The 20,977-nt window shown below is 38.6% G+C and overlaps 1 protein-coding gene across 8 annotated transcripts in view; it reads left to right on the top strand.

Annotated features, from left to right (window-relative positions):
- Positions 1 to 20,977, top strand: part of RGS6 (regulator of G protein signaling 6) — a 231,979-nt gene that overhangs the window by 85,114 nt on the left and 125,888 nt on the right. The window lies entirely within an intron of this gene.

The raw sequence follows: 20,977 nt of genomic DNA, 5'->3' as shown, positions 1-20,977 counted from the left end.
TTGGAGAATGAGGGCAGACATGCTGGAGGCATCTGCAATGACTTAGCATCTCACTGTTGCTTTGGAAGTTATTCTACTTGATAGTAAAGAAGGATGGAGCTTGTTTATCCCTCACAGGTTTTGTTGCAGTGTTCTTTTCTCTTAGATGATGATGACACTGACAGCCAAACTATTGTCATTTCAGTTCTGTGCATTGATACATTTCTGCTATACAGTGTATTTTTATCAGTATTTATCAGTATTTCTAATAGCTTTGGCTTAATTTAGCTATATTCTGTATGTCAGGTAACGTCAGTGTGACTCTGCAGAGAAGGGCAAAACAAATCTACAGATCAAGGGAAAATGACAAAGTACTTTTACCCCAAAAGTTAAAAAACAAACTTTTGGGGGTTGCATTTTTGGGAAGTATTCAGTAACTCTTCTTGAATATTTGCTCTGAACATAGATTCCTAGAAAAATGGGATTATTTCTTACACAGTTGAATCCATTCTTCAGCAAAAAGTTAGGGTAGAATGTGTATAGAACAATTCAATTATTTTCTAAGTGATTGTTGTCAACAAAATCTTAAGGGGGGGAGAAGGTTGCAACCTTCCAAAGCTGGCAGTTTTCAGATGAAGCACTATATGTTGAGATCCCACTGTGAGATCCTCATTTTGTACATTGATTGTGTTCTTTATCTGTAGAATGTTTTGATACTACACAATATATACCATATTTGTTTTCCTTACTGCCTGATAAGACCCTGTTCAAACATTCACATAAATGTCAAATGGGTTAATATGGAGAAAAAAAAGTCGCATTCTTCATAAAGCTCTTATTGTGACTTGGTCACTTTCAGCTTGTATATAAACTCATACAAAGGATGTGGAAGATTTATATGTTCCATGAATTCCATGGAGGTTAATTGCTTTCCTTCTTCAAGGGGCTCTTATCATGCAGAAATGGAGCAATCCCACTGAATATCTAAGTATTTTAGTCTAGCCTAAACACCAGCAGAATGCAAAACATTTTGGAAAGAAAGGTGGTGTAAGCTTGAGCTATTAGCAAGCTGCAGCCAGGCTTGCTTGCAGTAGTTTGCTAGCATTATTGATTGGATGGTACAAAGATAAATTTGGCATTATGTTCCTGCAGCTGGCACAAGCAAGGAGGATGCTGCCTCTGAGGGGTTTCACGATCTCAAAGTTTCTCTCCTGCCCTATGAGATGATGGAAGGTGTTTGCATCATGCAGTATTCAAGCTCAAATAATTGGATTTTAAAAATAGGCCATTAAATTTTTTTCTTTCAGCTTAGTGCATGTTGTGTGCCATAAAGCTTCACTTAGTGGAACCAAGAAGAGAATGTGGGGTTTTATTTAAAGCATTATGAAATGGAGAGTGAGGTAGGAGTAATTCAGTGCTTCCATACACTCATGAAATGCTAAGTATGATGTTGCCTTTTTGTCTATGAAGACGGGACAAGGCATTCTTAAATAATTACAGCTGCTAATTTGAAAATTACTCTTTCCACAACACACAGTTTTTTAATGATTTTTAACATTCGTAAGGAAAGCATTTTTATACTCTGAAAACAGATGCAACTCAGTGAAGAAATGCACTCGACTAAGGACTCCAGTGTAGCATCATCTCCTTCATCCATCCACAGAAATGACAGCAGAATTCTGAGCATTAAATCTACTGTTTGTGCAGTAAATTTTAGCGCTGCCTAAGCTCACCAAAGACCTTTCTTTAAAACACAAAGGACTTTTGCTCCATGGAGCACTGCAGCTCACATGGATTGCATTCTGTGACCTTCTCATGCTGTGGCAGCGTGAGGAAGAACTGCATGTTTCACAAGGGAGAGGTTTTAAGGCCTGTGAAACCGATGTTAGCCATACTGGGTACTTAATGGAGTCAGCCTGCCAATTGCTGACAGTGTTTTCAGCAACCTGCCATTTCACTGAGCCAGAATCAGTTAAAATTGACATGGTGCTGAAAACAAGGAGGCTAAGGAGGACAGATCTGCTGACGTAGCCATATGTGGGCATGCTTTAAGTACTTCAGGATAGGCTTGCCTGGAAGTTCTGCACATATAAGCTACTGTTTGATGGATAGGATGTACCAAATTGCTTCTCACTGGTGATTACTAAATTGCTGGATTTATTCTGATTTGGAGGTCAGAGGCTCCTGGTGATCCCAGGAAGTCACTATCTCAACAACTGTTTCACATGCAATAAATATGAGATTATGCTTACATTTGCCAAGAGTGTTTGACTCCAAATTTCTTATCCTGCCTTGTGCACTCCTTAAGATTTTTTTCAAACCCTCTGATTTTTGATTAGAACTTATAATCTTTTGGATGTTCGTACTAAAAAAAAAATATCCGGGGGGGCTCTGCAGATAACTATGGAAATTTCAGCATGATTAACTTTCAAAACACAATTAATAGTCTGTTAAAACAGACTTTTAATACTTTGAGAGCTCTGAAATAGAGCAAAAAAGTTCCTGTGGGTGTTACACAGAAGATCACATTCTTTAATCTTCTTCAAGAAATATTTACAAGGGGAACTTTGAGGATTGGGTGGCTGTTACCCCTCTGTCCATCATCAAGATGAACTTGGAAAGGACAAGTTAGAGATTAATCTGCATTGTTCTGAGATTCCCCTTGAAGCAGCCTTTCTCCATTGACAAGGGAGGGAGCTGGCAAATGTACCTGAGTCGCTGTGAATGCATCCTTCTGTGTCTTGAACATGAGAAATGGCACAGATGTCCCTTCAGTGTGACAGTAAGGATGATCATTTCAGTCTCTTGGCTGCATTTCAGTTGTTATAGCATCACTGTTGACTCATCTCTTGTTTTAATTGAGTGATTAAACTTTCGTTCCAGAAAGGTAGAGAATTATACACAGCACAGAAACAATTCTGGAGTCTAAGAAAAGCTGCATGTGGCTCTTCTCTCAACAGCGTTGCCAGCTGAGGGGAAGGAAATGAGTCCTTTAATACTTTTTTCTACTTCTGGGTCTAGCCCCAGTTCTCTAGGGTTTAAGTTAAAGAATAAGATGTACAGTCTGGGAATCCGTTACTCCTGCAGTCCATTCTGTCCTGGTTCCTTTGACCTGTTGGAAACATGGCATCCCAGCAGAGCAGAGGGATTTGCTTCCAGCCCTGATGAAAAGGCTCTTTGGAAACTTCCCTGCTAATTGGCAGAGCTTGCCTTTGAATTTGTTATTGAGCTTTTCTCCAGACCATTGTTCAGGTTCCAACTATTGTCCTTTCTTAAGTTTTAGGTAGCTTGTTGCCTTCTTGTGTTTGTTCTTATTATGTATTCAGGAAGAGCAGTGTTATTTCCCATTAGCTTTTTCAATAGGTTGAACAAGCCAAGTTTCAGTCTGCTTTCCACAGCATGGACCTTCTGTTCTTTCTTGTAGTTCTTCTCCACTGTGTATTTATTGATCTTGGATGTTCCAGATGACCAGAACCAAGCACAGGACTGCAGATGAGGTATCGCTGGGCCACAGCAGCCCCTGCTGTGCTTGCTTATCCCATGTCAGCAGAGCAGTGCTTTACTTTCTTTCATGTCAGGTAATGAGATTATGCTGATTACCCGGGTCTTGCTTCTTACTGGTACTACTAACAGTTTTTCAAGACCTGTTGCTTTTCCAGTACACAAGGTGTGCTCCGTGCTCTTCACAGCATATGGCACAGCCCACTATGATTTCCAACACATTTCAGCAATTAAAAATCATTTTGCAGTGATGTTTCTGACATGTCACAGATTACTAGTAAAGTAAACAAATGCAACTGAAAGGGAAAACAGGGCACTGTAAACAGTTCATTTGCTGATTTACACTTATCTTTGCAGTTCTGGCTAAGCAGTTTCCCAGCAAGGTATTTTTAAAAGAGTTTTCTTGCAGAATGCAGAACTCCTGCCTGAAACATAAATTTGAGGTCTTTGATACTAGCTATCATTAGCAAAGCTTCATAAATAAGAATGTTTTAAATCTACATGTGGGCCTGACTTCAGCTTCGCATTACTTTCCTAAAATCTCCTGGCATTTTGAATGAGTTAGCGTGTTCTTCAAACCTTACACTAACTTAACTGCTGCATAGCAGCTCCATGGAGCTTCATACTGGCAGGAATTTATTCTTCTTAATAGTGACATGGTATCTGCACAGCCCTCACCATTCCCTAGTATGCTCTAGATCATTGGAGATTGCAGAAAGGAGCTTACCTAGATGTGCAAAGTACAGCTTTTGTTCTCTGGAGATATCTGGCAGTTTAATGCCGTAGATACAGTACTCAGTGCAGAACAATTCTTGTTGTTTACTGAACTCTGCAAGTCTGTTACTGAATGTTATAGTAATATGCAGTTCTTTTAGCATCAGCCCACACAGTGCCAGACATAGGACAGCACTCGAGAGAATACAAGCCCAGATGGGTTGTTTGATCTCCCCAGACTTCCCACTGGTTGCTGCAGGTTTATTTCAAGGTCATCAAATGTTAGCCATCAAGAAAATGTTCTTTTTTGTGCCAGTGGTTGGCTGGCTAGAAAGTGCACTGGTCAATAAGATGCTGGAAAACAATCATTTTGTTTAGGTCAGATTCTCTCCGGGTTTGAGGAAAAATAATTGAGAACAAATAGCAACTCCTGCATATAAAAATGGGCAGGAAACTGGTGTCCAAATAGTTCTGGAGCCTTAATCACTTTGCTGAAATGAACTATGATTTCTGGGAATCATAAAGCAAATGTCCTTTTAGCTTTACAGCTTAGGTGGCCTAAGGGAATAAATGTTTAGCAACACAGACCAATTATTTTACTTGCTTATATAGCTCTGTAGATTCAGTTGAATTTTACCACTACAAGAACAGAGTGAAATCCAAATTACTAACATACTCCCAGATGTTACTGAGAGGTAACTCTTATTCCTTAAGAATAAACATCAGGATGTTTCCTGATGGTATTAGGATCTATTACAATCTAGTATTAGGATCTAGTATGATGTGGGCTCCAGCCCTGGGTTAGGTAACTTCTGGGTTACGCGCTTTGTGGCTCCTGGAGGAAAGACGTGTTAAAGTTCATGTGTTGCTTATAGCAATATTTATTTACATGCTTTAAAGAAATCATTTGTTGTGATCAGGTGGCTGCAAGGTGGAGATGCTGCTCTGCCTAGAGTGTCACCAGGTCCGGACCCCATCTCCTTGTACTTAGCCCATGCACTTGGGGTCCTGCTGGCTGGCCCAGCTCAAGTACCTTACATGCCATTGCTGGAACCCACCAGCGGCATGCTCATGAGGTGCAAAAACTTAAGGCTTAAAACAAGTATTATGGTTTTCTTCAGACTCTGGGAGGAGGGGATATAGAATTTAAATCCAGAGTTTCTATTGATTTCTGGAAATGCAGTATTCATTCTATTATTTTCTTTTCTCCTTCTTCTCATGTAGGATTTCCAAAGTTGGATGTGGAGCCACTGTCAGGGAGCTTTTCATACTATGCTGTGGGTGGAAGCAAATAGCTCATAGAAGACTAGAGTAAAATTTGTGATGTTTGTTTGTGGGGAAGAACAACTTAAAACACAATCTTTGGCTAAAAAAGTAACAACATAGTAGTAATAATTGCTTTCCTTACTTGTGTTCCTAACAGGTTACAATGTCTTTTCAGTGAGATTATTGAAATAACCTTTTTATATGCAGCAAGTGGACAAAGACCGAACATAAGCTGTGTTTATCTGAATTTGGGGAAAATCCATAAGAAACAAGGCTATGAAGCCCAAGCAAAGTGTTTTAAAATACACATTTTAAAGTAATAGCTAAATCAACAGAGAACATATTTTCCTTTAAGTGGACGCAACTGCTTAATTTCATCTGTCTTTTAATCAGATTCACTGTGATTTCTTCTTTGTTTTTAACACCAGAACCTTGTGTGATAATCAAGAATTGAGACAGAGGCAGTAATTCCTTTCCTTTGTTCTTATCAGCTACAGAAATCATGTATTCTGGCTGCATGAATTTTCTTTCAGTGCATCCTGAAAGCTTTTTGGCAGTCAAGAATAGCCAATCAGCCATCTTTTGTGATACATTGTCTCCTTATATGCATTTAGCCAGTCTGCAATTTGCTGCCCCGAGTGCAGCAAATACTCATGATGTTAATTCATTTCTCTTCTTCTGTGCAGTTCTAGTGACATTAATTCATTTCTTTGCCCATTTCACATCTAATTATGGACTATTTCTTCCTACGCAGAGATGGAGATTGAGATGAGATTTTCTTCCTTATGAAGAATAGCTGCGTCATGGGTCAGGACAGTACTTGCAAGCAAGGGAAAGTCAGGGTTATATTTTTGCATCTCAGCCAGTGGCAACATTTTATCTACAAATGGCAATTTGAAAGGGGAAAAGGACATGAAATCTATTTTTCAGGCTAATTTAAAAAAGCATACACAAACATATCAAATATATAGTTATAACCTCCAGAGCCTTACAGGAACAGATCATCTTGTGATGTCAGGGAAATTTAGAATCAATTAGACTGTTTGCACATGCATTGTACAGTGATTCATAAAGAAGGCTTAACACTTGCGTTTTGTAGCGTGCTGCAGGCTGAGAATTCTGAAGGCAGTTGCACTGAGATTCAAGTGCCTAGGTAGAAAGCGTCTACTGCAGTACAGATGTTCACGTATCCAGTAGGCAGTGCTTTAGGTCAGGGGTTAATAAAGCTGCCTGTCTTGTCCTGTAATTTACCATGACTCGGCAGCTACTTGTCCTCCTACGTACTGCTCTTTCTTTTAGCTCAGGCTGTGATTCGCTTTAAATTGATGCTTTGTTATTTTTTTCTTCCTGTTTATCCCATGAGGAATTTTCCATCTTAAAACCTATACTGCTTTCAGGTTCTTTCTCTAATTGCATATTTTAATGATTGCTTATGTACCCTGAAGGGTAAAAGTAGCAGATTTATTCTGTTTGTGCTCTCTTAAGTTGTGTCTTTCCTTTAGCAGAAAAGAAACTTAGAGGTTTTCACATTTATTTTCCTATTGCTTGTTTCTGGGCTTGAGACTGGAGTAATGCTCAAACATTCCATGATTTACAGAGACAAGATAAAAAATATGCACAACTGAAGTAGAAAATACATCTTTTAATGTGGTTTCTTAGCCATCGTTATGATGTCATAGCAGGAGGGGAAATCAAGTTATTACTTTAACTTCATAAAATGACTGTAGCTTTTAAGACTGCAGAAGATACAGTAAGTTCAGCTTGCCTGGAAGAACCCATGCAAGGAGGTGGGAAGTTTCTGGATCACATCTCAACCAGAGCACCCCACATGTTTGCACAAGGAGCTCTGACTATGGAGGTGCATTAGTGAGGCCAACCAGGATGGAGCAGCTTGACCTGCACCCAGCGTCTGGCAGGAGATGATAGAACATCCTTTCTCTTACTATAATTTTTAGTTTTTATCCTGCTGGAACTATACACTCACACATTTACTCACACATGTCTCTCTCCATGGCAGTGGTTTAAAGTTGTCCCACAGTTGATGGTCTGCTCAACTGGAGTACAACATAGAATAGAATACCATAAAATGCAATTGTTTTCTCTGTGAACTAACAGAGAAGCTTAGTACTGTTTACTTTTCATTACTTTCTTAAACTGCTGTAGTTTCTCTTTGACCACTAGTCATACCTGTATCAAGCACATTTCATGACTATCAGTTCCTAACTGTTTGGGGCAGTTGATACACCTTGAAATTAAAATTCAGCCTGTGACTCGGAGTAAAAATCTTTGACCTGATGTAGTCATAATTCACCACTTAAGAATTTTGACTGTAGATCCTCTGTTGCATCTTTTGTTGCCTTTCTAAGTTTATGCTGTTATCTGTTCAGAAGTTGGTGTTATGTTCAAAAATTATTATAATGCCATGTTTACAGAGTGATGTTAGAAAGCAAGGACTGTTCAGTTTAAATTCTGATAGCATATTGAGTCTTGAAAGAGACAGTTAGTAATGTTCAAAGTGTTGAAATATATGTACACTACTGTCTATTTTTTGATTCTAAAATATGAGAGTAATGCCAGGCTGTATATCAGCAGCAGTTATCAGCTGTCATCATTTTTTTGACAAATTCCTAATTGCTCTATTTCAAGCAAATTTTTTTCCGAGTAGACTACACAAAAAACTGACTTTCGCTGTTTATTTGGAGGCTGTTTATTTTATCACAAGTAATTCCAGGAACATGCAATACTGGCCAGTGAAGAGAATAAGATAGCTTTATTTTGTGTAAAAGTTTTCATGCAGGCTGTATCCCCAGATGCCTCATGATTTTGTCACATGGGCTGTTTTAACAAAAAAAAAAAAAGAAGAAAAAAAAAGACAAACCCGATCTGAAAGACTTTGCTTCTCTGAAGTTAAGAAGGGATGGGTTCATTATGGCAGCAGTTTAGGAGATAGTTTGGGCATGATGGACTTGCCCTAGGTGCAGTGGTAGCTAATAAAGAGAGATGTTTATTTTTTAGGCAGTAGAGACGAGATAGGCTTCTAGATATCTAAAAGCATGTGATTTATTGAAGCATAAGTAGAAGACAGTTCCAGATGGTGGGATTTGCAAATAGAAAGGCTGCTATGTTTAACAGCAACAAGATTAATTGAATGGGCCAACGAGAAACAAATGTTAAAGCAAAACAGTGAACACAGAGAGAAGAGAGGCACTGAATACGCAAGTTACCATGAGCTGCAGCTTAAAATCAGTATGTGACCGGCCAGCCAGAACTGTGCAACACAGTTATGCTTCTGCACAAAAGGAAGTCTGAAAGTTGTAGCTATTTTTGTAGCTGTACCATTGGACTGGTAATAGGAAGAGGTGAAAAAGGTTGTGGTAAAGGTGAACTCCAAAGCCTGAGGAGATGCTGATGCATGAAGGGTTGCAAACATAGAAGAGAAGAAAAAGTGGTGGTCTTTTGTGTTGTCAGAATTTTTGGGAATTTTATCATTTAGCATTACATCACTAAAAATGTTCAAATAGGAATCTAATAGCCAAGGCAACAGCAGCACTTTCTGTAGTTCTGCTAGATCAGGTCAGGGGAGTGTAGTTGAGTTAGTCCCCACATCCATTCTCCTGCACTTTTTCATGTATGTAAGGAAGAGCAAAGTTGCATATGAGAAAGGGTTGAGCATTTGAAATGGAAAGTCTTTATGGTAATACCATCCAATATGAAATGGTCAGGTGAAAATTTTTTGGCTCAACAGTGTTTGCACTACCTTTGAAGTTTCCTTCTGTGCATTTATTTTGATGTCTGGATCTATCTGATTTGCTTTTACTTTCAGGAATATTTAACCTTACATATTGTAAAATCACAGAATGGTTTGGGTTGGAAGGGACCTTTAAGATCATCTAGTTACTACAAGAACTGCCAGAAATGGGTGTTCATGTCTAGCTTAAATCAAAGTGTTTAGCTTTAACTATGTGCTTTCTTGTGTATTTGGCTTATTAAGTAGGCCAGTGATCTAGCTGATAGCTGGGAGTGCAGCTCTATAAGTTGCCATTACAGCAATAACAGAATTAATGGCAAGCAGTAAGGCCGGTAATAAAATTCATTTTTATGTTATTCAGTAACAGCAGAGTTTTATCACTCACTGCAGAAAAAAGTCAAAGTTCATTTCATGCCAAAGGCGCAATATACAATTCATCATTGATATGCAAGTAGTATAGTGTTGTAGGGAAAAAGGTAGTTTAAAGGACATCTGAGAAAAGAGTAAAACAATTTAAAATGACCTCAGAGCATAACAACAGTAGTCTGAAACTTGTGGTTTTGCATTGGATGCATGGATTCTTCTTTCTTCCTCGGCCTCACTCTGGATAGGCAGACAGTCTGTTTATTTCAGCTCTTTCCCTTTGCAAAATGTCTAATGATTTCTAAAAGATGCAGTGAAGAAAATTAAGTGTTCAGAGAGATGGCAGCAATTTCACTACTGGTGCTGTGAAGAATCCAGGTTGATTTTTAACCCTCCTGACCTTCCAGACCCTCTCCCTCATTGCAGAAAAATGACTGATAAGAGCTGACTATAAGCTAATACAAAAGGATTTCATATATCCTCTTCTGATATGCAGAACAAAAGAGCCTATCACATTCATTTATTTTGCCAAAACATTGCTAAATTTATGAAGAAAATATTTTGAATTCTTACCAAGTTAATGATGTGTCTACTAAAAGGGAGTCTGGAAGGTCATTGTTCATGGCAGGTTACATCTCTTGGAATTTGTAGGCTTTATAATGAGTTTGCTGAATGAGTATCTAGAGTCAACAATAAGAACCAAGGTAATGAATGCATTTAATATAAGAAGTTATTAATGAAACATTACTCCTTTTCCTTTTTCCTTTTTCCTTTTTTCTTTTTCCTTTTTTCTTTTTCCTTTTTCCTTTTTTCTTTTTCTTTTTCTTTTTCTTTTTCTTTTTCTTTTTTTCTTTTTCTTTTTCTTTTTCTTTTTTTTTCTTTTTCTTTTTCTTTTTCTTTTTCTTTTTTTCTTTTTCTTTTTCTTTTTCTTTTTCTTTTTCTTTTTCTTTTTCTTTTTCTTTTTCTTTTTCTTTTTCTTTTTCTTTTTCTTTTTCTTTTTCTTTTTCTTTTTCTTTTTCTTTTTCTTTTTCTTTTTTCTTTTTCTTTTTTCTTTTTCTTTTCTTTTCCTCTTTTCTTTTTCTTTTTCTTTTTCTTTTTCTTTTTCTTTTTCTTTTTGCTGTAATATTTGGGGGGGTGGGAGGAGGGAAGAAAAGCAGTGGCAAACTATGGTCATTATAGCGTGATAGCTTAAAATTGCTGTGTTGAGGTAAGCATGAGTGTCAGAATGTACAGATTATCTGTGAGGTGCCCATCTCTCTTTTCCAGAGAGCACAGAAATTTCAGAGCCAGCATAGACCCACCTTTCACTCAGAAAACCTTGGTTCAAATTTCTTGCTAATTGCCTCTTTCCTGCCCTGCTTGCCAGCTTATACTACGATTTTTACAATGTGCTAAGTGAATTTCAGCCTTTGAAATGCTGAAAACCTTCTGTTTCACTTTAGCTTGAGCTAAAAATGGTGAAGTGTTCATAAATGACCTATTTTGGACTGGAGTGCAGGACTATTTCAGCCACTTGTTCATCAACAGGGCCTGACCTCATTTTAACCTGGCAGAGCTGCTTAGTACTGAAACTACACTGTAGAGAGCAACTGGTAAATAAATGAAGAAAAACCCAGCTCTCATGAAATAAATCTACACAAATGGCTTCTGATGCAGGTTTCATATAGGAAGTGGCATCTCTCCAAGGTTTGCTAAAAACCTTTTCCCTGTGAGGACAGGCAGGCAATAAACAAGTTGATCAGAGAGGTTGTGCCTTGTTCCTTGGAGGTCTGCAAGACCCCAAGGAGCAAAGCCCCAAGTAACCTGCTCTGACCTCGCAGGTGGGCCTGGCCTGAGCAGAAGGTTGTGCTGGAGATCTTCCCAAATTTTCCTTGTAACTATGTGACATTCTCTGAAGTAAATTAAAACAATGTAACAGTGTCTGTTCAGATGTATGTATTTCATGTTCATCAACAGCAGAGTTTCTCTATAACTCATGTAATATCCTGTATGATGCAGCTTCACTAGAACTGTGCATTCTACATCAGCTTGGCAAAGCAGACATAAAGTGATTTTCAAATCCTTTGATTTCAGTTCTAATATTTTCAAAATTTTCCCTTTATATGCACATGGATACTTGCAGAAAGTGGTCTCCAGTTACATGAACAGCAATTCTCTCTGTATCAACCCCGTGCAAATCAGTACTTTGGTCTGAGTAGCAGAACAGTGCTCTAAGTAACAGAAGAGCTGAGTGCTGTTTTTTAACACCAGAAGTAGCATACACATTCAGAACTTCTCTGGTTTGTACTCTTCAGTTGGCAGGACATGGTGATTTGATCTGTGATGTCTACTAAAAGTCAAACAAGCTGTCATTAAAGGCATTTCAACAGTAGTTGGAGTTAATCTGTCCGTGAGTACTTTCAGGAAAACACTTGGAGAGAAGGGAATTTGCTGGCTATTGTGCTTTATGCAAAGGGGAAAAAAAATCTTCTGTCACCTACAAAATTATCAAGCAGCCATTTGGAACAGATTTTGGAGCTAACAGGCCATACCGTTAGGAAGATTTGTGAATTGTTCTAGCTTTCAATTAAGCATTTAAAAACTATTTGCCTTCATTCTAGGGAATGATCTGTTGTTTTCAGCGTTATGTTTTCAGTGATATGTGTCAAACTTTTGCTGTTACTTTTTAATCTGTTCTTGCCATCTGAGCCTTATGGTGCCTTTAAGTCATTTTTACTCTTTCAGAATTATGTCAAAATTAACTCAAAGCTCTACATAGAGCATCTTCCTTTATTATAAGCAAATGATAAAGCTAACAAGGCAGCTTAGAAGTCCACAAAATGCATGGGTCGTGGGTGATGGAAACAGGTTGATGCTTTTTTTTATTATTAATATTATTTTTTATCACAATATCAAAGTTGCTTGATGATAACAATTATACAGGTTCATAAAAGGCTTCTATTTTATATTTGTTGTACCAATAAAATAACGGGATGATTGTGATGAATGATTTGTCTTCCCATTCACAATTTTGTTCAGGCACAAACGAGGCTTTTGAAAGCTATTAGTAAACCAAAAGATCCATCAGAAGATGAAAGACGAGCTTGCTTTGAGATACCAGCAAAAGAACACTGGGCACTGCCAGGGAACCCTGGTGTCAGCATGCCTGGAATGGGAAGGATAAATTCTGTGGCTGTAGTTGTTTGAAAACACTCCCTGTTATTTCTTTTACAAAAATCTACTGGCTGTTATGGCAGAATGCAATATTCATTTGCCTGTCTTTGGAGTATAAAATGAGTCATGTATTTGTTTGGAGAAAAGGAAAAAAGCAATATTGTTTAATACAGAACCAAAATTAGATATGCCGACAGTGCATTGAAACATACAAAATATTTTGCTGCAGTTAAATCCACAAAATGATACTACAGTAATAGTGGTAGACTAAAACCCATCAAAGCAAAAAAATTTAGAGGTAGTACTATGTATTAGTTGTTATGCTAGAGCCTTAATGGGAATTGTGTGGTTTTTGTTTTCTCATGTTTCACTGTTCTGTATGCCAACAATTCTGCCCATTCATCACCTGTATAATCTTTGCTCACTACCAGAAGGCCCCAAAAGGCATCCCACTTTTATGCATGAGGTCAGCCCAGTACCTTTTCAGCTTGGTTTTCAGCCTTTCTTAAGCTTACTAGATAGTTGCTTGAGTATTCTCAGTTTCTTTTCTTGCTCTGTTTCTACACTTTTTAAACAGCTGCACTTGTGTGTGAGGAAGACCAGACTGAGCAAACTGTGCTGCCTCCAGGCATCTGGATATTGGTTGCTTTCTGCAACATCATAGGATATTTCTGGTGAACTTGAGGACACGAGTCGAACCCATGCTAATTCCTATGGCAATTTTTCTGAAATAAGAAAAGAGAGGTAGTCCTAAATGTACAGGGGAAGAGAGATGAGGCCATTTTTGCAGTGTCCTTTTGTTGAGGAGTGGCTACAGTATCACCACTTCAGGAAAACGCAAATAGAATGGCTTCAAAAAATTATTTAGAGTGAATGATTTGTGCTCCTCTGGCATCTTTAATCTTTGGTGACATTATTATTGTTGTTGTTCATCTGTGTAGCCCCAAACTATCCATCAGGTATTCACAAATATTTTATTGCCTGTACTTCTGTAAATGGGTCTCAGAATGAGTTGTTTAGTTTTCTTGTGCACTGCTGGAAATATATGGACAAATGTGTGAGTAGTTAAGCACTGGTGCCCAGAGAGCTTATGCAAGTTTTGTCTATGGAGATTTTCAGATTGGCTCCCCTATGATTTTCAGCAAGGAAGACTAGCAATATTCATGGCTTGCAACACAACATGACTGTGCAGGTCACTAATACAAGATAAATTCATTAAATGCAAAGCAGATTGAAGTGTTTGATCCATGTTAAAACATTAAAATTAGATTTGTTTTTAATATCTTTGACTTTCATGTCCCTTTTTGTTCTGAACTTAAAATGTTGCATATTCAGCCAGTGAAAAGTATAATAATGTTCATTAGTATGAAATGAATCAAACATTCCCATTCCAAACTTAAAAGAAGCCTACAGGAAAGGTGAAGTAGTACTGTTGATCAAGGAGTGGAGTGATAGGACAAGGATATTGGCTTTAAAGTAAAAGAGGGTAGGTTTAAGTTAGACATGGTGCAGAAATTCTTTACTCAGAGGTTGGTGAGGTACTGGCCCAGCCAAGCTGTGGGTACCCCAGCCCTGGAGTTTCTCGAGGCTGGGTTTGATGGGGCTTCGGGCAACTTGATCTGATGGGGGGTAGCCCTGTCAGTGGCAGGAGATTGGACTGCATGGGTTTTGAAGTCCCTTTCAATCCAGACTGTTCTGTGATTAGTAAGAAATGAACTACAAATCCATAATTTCTCTCCACTGGAAGTGCTCAGAGAGCTTGGTGAAATGTAAGTGTACAATATCAGAACATAGGTGAGAACAGTGAGAGGAGATTTGGGTGCAGATTGTGTTTTCTCCAAACTGATGTGTGCTATCTGAGGGTTCAAACAAATAGTCTTCTGTTTTGAAAGACATTTCTAAAATGAGAGAGTTTCGTTCTTTGTATTGACACACATGCAGTGTATGGAGAATTTTGTCAAAGCTGTGTTTAGACACAGTAGTCTGCTTTCAAGCAATACTAACTGATGCAAATCCTATTGATGTCTGAAGGAACCGCACATATTGCTAGCACCTTTGAGAAGTAGGCAACCTCATTGGCTTAAAACAGAATTTAGAAGCCTAAAATTTGTCATCATTTTACAGAACAGGTAAACTTGTCCTTGCACAGGAAAATTTATCCAAGTGGTTTAACGTTAACTCTTTCTGAAGGAACAGAATTTTCTAAGTATCAAATGAAAATTGAAGAACCTTTGAGTGATACGTTTTTAAAGAAATATCAGAAACACAAAAACATGCAAGATGCTGGTAAACATTTGTAGCTTTGAGTTGCAGTTCAGAAAAATCGCAGTTCCTCTGGGTACTGAATGCTAATAAATCATTAGCGTTCAGTTTTACACTATCTTGTAAACTTCACTTTTGCTCCTACACAGCAACTTAGCATTCCCAATGAATGATAATAGCCTGTTACAAGAAGTTCAGTGCCTGTAGTCCTGTGAATTTTTGAGTCTGTGATCTTTTAAGCGTAACTACAATTGCCATACTAATGAAGATGGTTGTATTTAAGTATTTATTTTGACACGTATGTTTGTTGGAGTAGAATACTTGCTGAAGCAGTGTTGTGGGAGGATGAAACCACAAAGAAATCCAAGCAGCAACTGAAGACCACTGTTTTTGTTTTGCTCTTTTATTTTGTAACCTTGCACTGCAAACTCCCACTATACTCTTTTGCAGTACTTGGCAGGGGGAATAAGGCTGCTGTCGGAAGGTGTTACATGAAGCTGCCAAGCAGGCAGAACAATCCCTGCTTCCTGTAATCTTTGTCCGCAGACAGCTACCATGGCTGGTCTTTGCCTGGGTAACATGTTCTGCTGGATGCGGAGCTCCTGGTACTGGTTGTTGTTGCAAATTAACAGTGACAAGCTAGCAGCTGTAAGGTGGTCTTGGAAAGTTAGAACTAGTTTTGGCAGATGACACTAAGCTTTGTGGCTTTTTTACCTTCTAGGACAGGGAAGAAGAAAAAGCAAACAGCAAAGTTTACTTAGATTGCCACTAACATTGCAAGTTCCTATTGCTGAAATAGTTTTCAAAGACATTGGCTTTCTAATGTCTCCTGTTGAACACAAAATGTAATCTTATTCTTGTACAGATTTATATAATTTCTGTGTCAATGATGGGATGGAGCTGTTAAGACTGATAATGAAGGGAATACTGTGTGGGTAGCTGGAAAACACCACCGTACTATGGTTGGGAAAAAGAAAGTAGAGCAACAGTTATTCATGAGTTGGGCTGATTAATGTATGATATTCTTATCAACATTCTTCGATACATGGATAGATTTTACAATTTTGTTTGAAGTTATCTTCATTCTTTAAAGAGGATGAATAAGAAATAATTTGATAAGATATGAAAAAAATGTGTTACCTCTTCTGGAAGCACAGCCAGTGAAGAGATTTCCTTTCTGAATGGGGACGTCCTAACATTGACCAGTCATGAAAAAACTGAAGTTAGAACAAAGTTCAGTGTTGGGGAAAAAAGGCCAACAAACTTGGAGTTTAATATGTGATCAGAGAAATCTAGTGGGGAAATAAATTCCCAGTTCTGCTGACAGTAGCAGTGAAGTGATTATAGCTTTCTCCAAGCCGCCCTTCCTTTGTTTCTTGACTGTGACCACTTCAAAGGGTGGCAGAGGAGATCTGAGCATATTTGGAACACTCCATATTTGACCACCCTACAGAGGCCAACAGTTGTAGTACCAAACATGGAGATAGATTCAGAAATATACCCCTGTTCTTGAGCTTTGAAGTGTTCCTAAAAATAACTTGCATCCACAAGAAAGTCTGATGTCTTGCATCAGACGTCTGATGCCTGGAACTTGCAACCTAGCCCTTTTCGGAATATGGGCTAGCAGACAAAACCAGGTACCTGGCACTCAAAGCAGGAGCTTCTCTCAATAATGCAGGTATCAAATGTGCATTTTTTTCCCTAGAATCTTCTTATCTGTGAATTTTATACATCCGTATAGTCTTTTCTGTTTTTAAAGATCATCAGCTGGGTCTGTCAGCAAGGTTTGTCTGTACTTTACTTCAGGAATGGAAGATGGAAAAGGAAGTGGATTGCTAGCATTAGAAAGCTGCATGGCATCATGCAAGTCAGGATATCAGTAGACACCATCTTTTGGTGTTTGATCCCATTCTAAGACTGAAATCAAACTCATTTACTTAAAGTAATATCTGTATAGATATATACGTGTATGTCTGAGTCTACTAACTCATTTCATGTGAGGTACTCAGTAGGCAGGCTTATCTTGTCAAAGGGCGTGCACTCTAATGTTCATTACAACAATTTCTATCCTAAGTACTGTGTGCATGTGTGCTCGCACCCTTGAGGGTCAGATTGGTGAGTAAGCTGTACTGCCCTTACATCTCTCTAGAGGGTGGACCTAGAAGCCATTTCCTTAGAAGCACTTTAACAATTCCATTAAGAGCCTTGAATCTTTTTAGCAATGAAATCCATCACTTGCTCAGCATGTATTCTTTAACACAGCAGTCTTACTTAAATTTGCTACTTATCCAATTATGATTTTTTTCACTTGATTTACAGCCAGTGTCAAAAAGTATAATGTCCACTTGCCAAGTAAATAGAAAAATCTCTCTGCCACTCTTTCAGTTTGCCAAGGGTAGGGCATTAGCATCACATTTGGTCTATTTTCTTCTGATAGCAATGTTTCAGTTTGCACTTAGGTTTAAATGCAGATGTGAATTCGTTCATTTGCCACTGTTATTCAGTGAATTCTGTAAGTCATGTCAAAGTTTATTTAGCCTACACAGCTACCTGGCAGTTGGCAAGCAGGGAAACTTCTCCTCTTGGTGGTACCAACAGTTATTGGAAGAGCCGATTAACTCCTTTTTCCAAGAATTACATTGCCAAATTTTGCCTTATATCTACTTCTCTCTAACTCAGTAAGATGTGGCTGTTGTTTATTCATGTACTAGATTTTGATTCTGAGGTGGAAATAAAGAGGGAGGTGATATATTTTCAGATCACTTTGATGATTTTTTTTCCTCTACAAGAAGGGGAAAGAATGAGCTCCCTTCCAGCAATGTGAGGTTAGAGATGAACTATTGTTATTGTTCCATACATCCATCCATTGTCGTTTTTGGCTCAGATTCAGGTTCTCTTCACAACAGGTAAATCCTATGCTGAGCGTATTTAAAAAGAACATCAGAGAAACCTCAGCAGCTAGACAGGGGTTGGAAGGCTTCAGAAGTAAGATCATGGATTCCTTCCGGCTTCATTAAACACTTATGTGTTAAATTGGTTACATTTTCACGCATCACTTTGTCACATTCTAGTGCTGAAATACTTGCAAGATGTTATGATCTAGTAATGCAGTCCCTCATCACTGCTCTCACTGGGTAACTGTCTGTGTCTCTCTCTGTGTCCCTTTTACATGTTGTGCTTGGGGCCCATGGAAAGGGTGTGATGGTGAGGTCTGGTGTTATTCTTTGCAGCTTTCCAGCATTTGCTCCCTGCTCTCCAGCTCCCCAGGTATATGCCTTAACTTTGCCTCAAGGAAACCTTGCGATAACTTTGCTCTTTGAGTGGCATTCAAAGAAAAACCATTTGTCTCAAGTGGTCACTTCTTAGCAGGAGCTCTAAGATGTACGAAGCAACCCAACTGGCAATTTCAAGTGCTGCAGGACAGTGGTGAGCAGACAGAGAAAATAAGGTTGTGTGTATGATTTTGCTAAAGTGAAGATCCAAACCTAATTTAGCTGGTAGCCAGCAAATTCAGTATTAAAAAAGAAAACAGAAGACCCAGGGAGGCAATCTTGCAGAAGTTCATTCAGCTCTACCCCTTCCATATGTTGAATTAAACATTAAAAACGACACAGTATGATTTTATCTTTCTCAATATTTTCTTATCACTGTGCCTATCCTTAATGCCTCTCAGATTCTCATATTCAGGCTGGGATCTGGAAATGAAACTGTATTGCTTTCTTTTAGTATATATTACGCTTATATTTTTGCTAGTAATGAAATTGATTCCATCATACTTTGTGCCTTTGTTACTAAAGATGCTGGTCACAGATATTCATGGCTGTTGGTCATCAGTATTACTCCTGTTACAGGTCTGAAAGCTCTCATTTATTTCAAATACCATGTGTTTCTTCTCATGCCTGGAATAAAGGTAGAGAGAGTTTATTCAGTTCTTCGGCAGAATTGTTAAGCTCTATTGGAACGTGTTTTCGGGGTTTGGAAGCAGGCTTTTCTTTTGGCCCAGCTGCAGGTATCTGATCAGCACAGTGTACTGTGAGCCAGAACCTGAACCCCTGAGGTTCTGTAGGGTGATAAAAGGATAAAGTGTATCACTGAAGTGATACCTGCTGCTTGGGAAATACAGTGGAGGAGAAAGGGAGGTAAAAGAGTTCAGGGAACCATTCAGCATCTGTTCTAACTGGTAGTCCTCGTTCTTTGTTTCCCCAGTATGCACTGGGCAAAAGCAGCCAGGCTACTGGTTCTGTTTGTCTTTTCAAACTCTGAATGTCCAAAAATGAGTGAAATGAATATTAAATGAGTGGAGTAACTTACTGATTGGCTCTTTCTTTATAATCTTAGTGGGGGGAGTTTTAGGTTTGTGGTTGTTTTTTTTTCCTGTTATAATTTAAACCTATGTTCCATTGATATTTTTGAGTCATTTTTAGTGCTTTTTTAGACAAGGTGGAAGGCTGAGAGAGAGAGATTATGTATATTCCACCTTCTAGAAAAACATGGATTTAAGCTTGGTGGAGAGTGAAGCAGAAATATGTACATAAGCATAAGTAGTTTTGTAAATGACTGAGCACCTGAACAGATGGAAATATCACCGATAATCAACACACATTCCAAAAGTGAATTGGGTCGGTGGAAAGAACACTGTAATAGCCATTGGTGCACAAGCCTTCTGGCTGCAGATGCAGCCCTGATGAGGGAGGTAGGATTTTGTTTTAAATAGAGGTTGGAAAAGACTTCTAAGATCATCCTTCGACTGAGCATTCAGATACCTTATCTGTTCAGAAATGTTGATTGTTCAGAGAAACGTACAACTCAGGGCACCAGCAATTTGGGAGGGAGTAGAGAGCTGCTTATGACATTTACTCCTTTTCCTAATTGAAAGGGAAATTACAAATTCTGGTACTTAACTGTTCATTACTGCACGCTGCCAACAGAGAGGCCATTTATCTGTGTATGCTGGGCTCTCTCTCATCCTCTCTTTAAAATTATATTGCTTTTGTTCTCACATTCCCTGTTTGGCTCAGCAGTACTTCAGACCATTCTTGGTCTGCCCCAGTCACTTCTATGGTGATAGGCTGATGTGAAAAGAAAGATTGGTCTGCCTTGGGAGCACTTACTAATGTATGCCGTAAGCCACTCTAATCAGACATGCTGTTATTTTTTTACCAGACGTAGTGCTGCAGGACATAAAAAGAAAAGCCAGGCTTCTCTGTACAGTCACGCAAGCGCTCTGAATCCCAGAAATTAAAAATCTGCTAAGCCATCTCACCAACCCCCTTCAAGCCTGGTATTTTGTCCTGCAGCCTTTCTTCCCTACATTGTCTGAGGTCTCATCCCAACTGCGTCACACAGCACACTTCTGCAGGGCCCTTGGGAGGCTGCTCGTTCCAAGTTGTATTGGCAGGATTTGCTGCTATACCAACAGATACAGCTTCCTTGTTTAAAATACATTGGAAAAAAATGTTCTCAAAATACTGACATTATATGTTCAGAGTGCTCTTTTGTTGAGGGTTAAGTTCCAGTACACTGTAAGTGCTATCTTTTAAATTTCCTGGTACAATTAGTATTCTGTTGCCACTGTCACTCAGAACCTTAATTTCATCTATAGCATCTGTGTGGGTAAAGAACAGGGAACTTTGAAGGACCTCTGCCAAAGAAGATGCTTGTACATGGCCAGGGTTTGTTCACTGGCTTATTTTGCAGGACGTCTCTAAAAGCTGAATTGTTATCTTGTAAGAAGACAGATATGCATGTAAATGACTTGTCAGTAGGACAATTTAGAAAAGACTCCATTACAGTTCATTAGTAGTAATAACAGCAGTAAAAATTATATTATGACAGCTTTTAAAGATCCTACTTAACACTGTGGCTTGACTGTATTGAGAAGTTTGCACAAATCCATGAGCTGGAGTCTCTGTGTTTGAAAGATACATACATGTGAAGAATAGAGGATTTGTCTAAAACACCCAAGAAAATAAATGTGGTAAGGGAGCAGCG

The sequence above is a fragment of the Tympanuchus pallidicinctus genome, unplaced genomic scaffold (genome assembly GCF_026119805.1).
Source record: "Tympanuchus pallidicinctus isolate F22 unplaced genomic scaffold, pur_lepc_1.0 scaffold3, whole genome shotgun sequence".
In the NCBI taxonomy this organism is placed as follows: Eukaryota; Metazoa; Chordata; class Aves; order Galliformes; family Phasianidae; genus Tympanuchus; species Tympanuchus pallidicinctus.
This window is presented reverse-complemented; position numbering and strand designations above follow the sequence as displayed.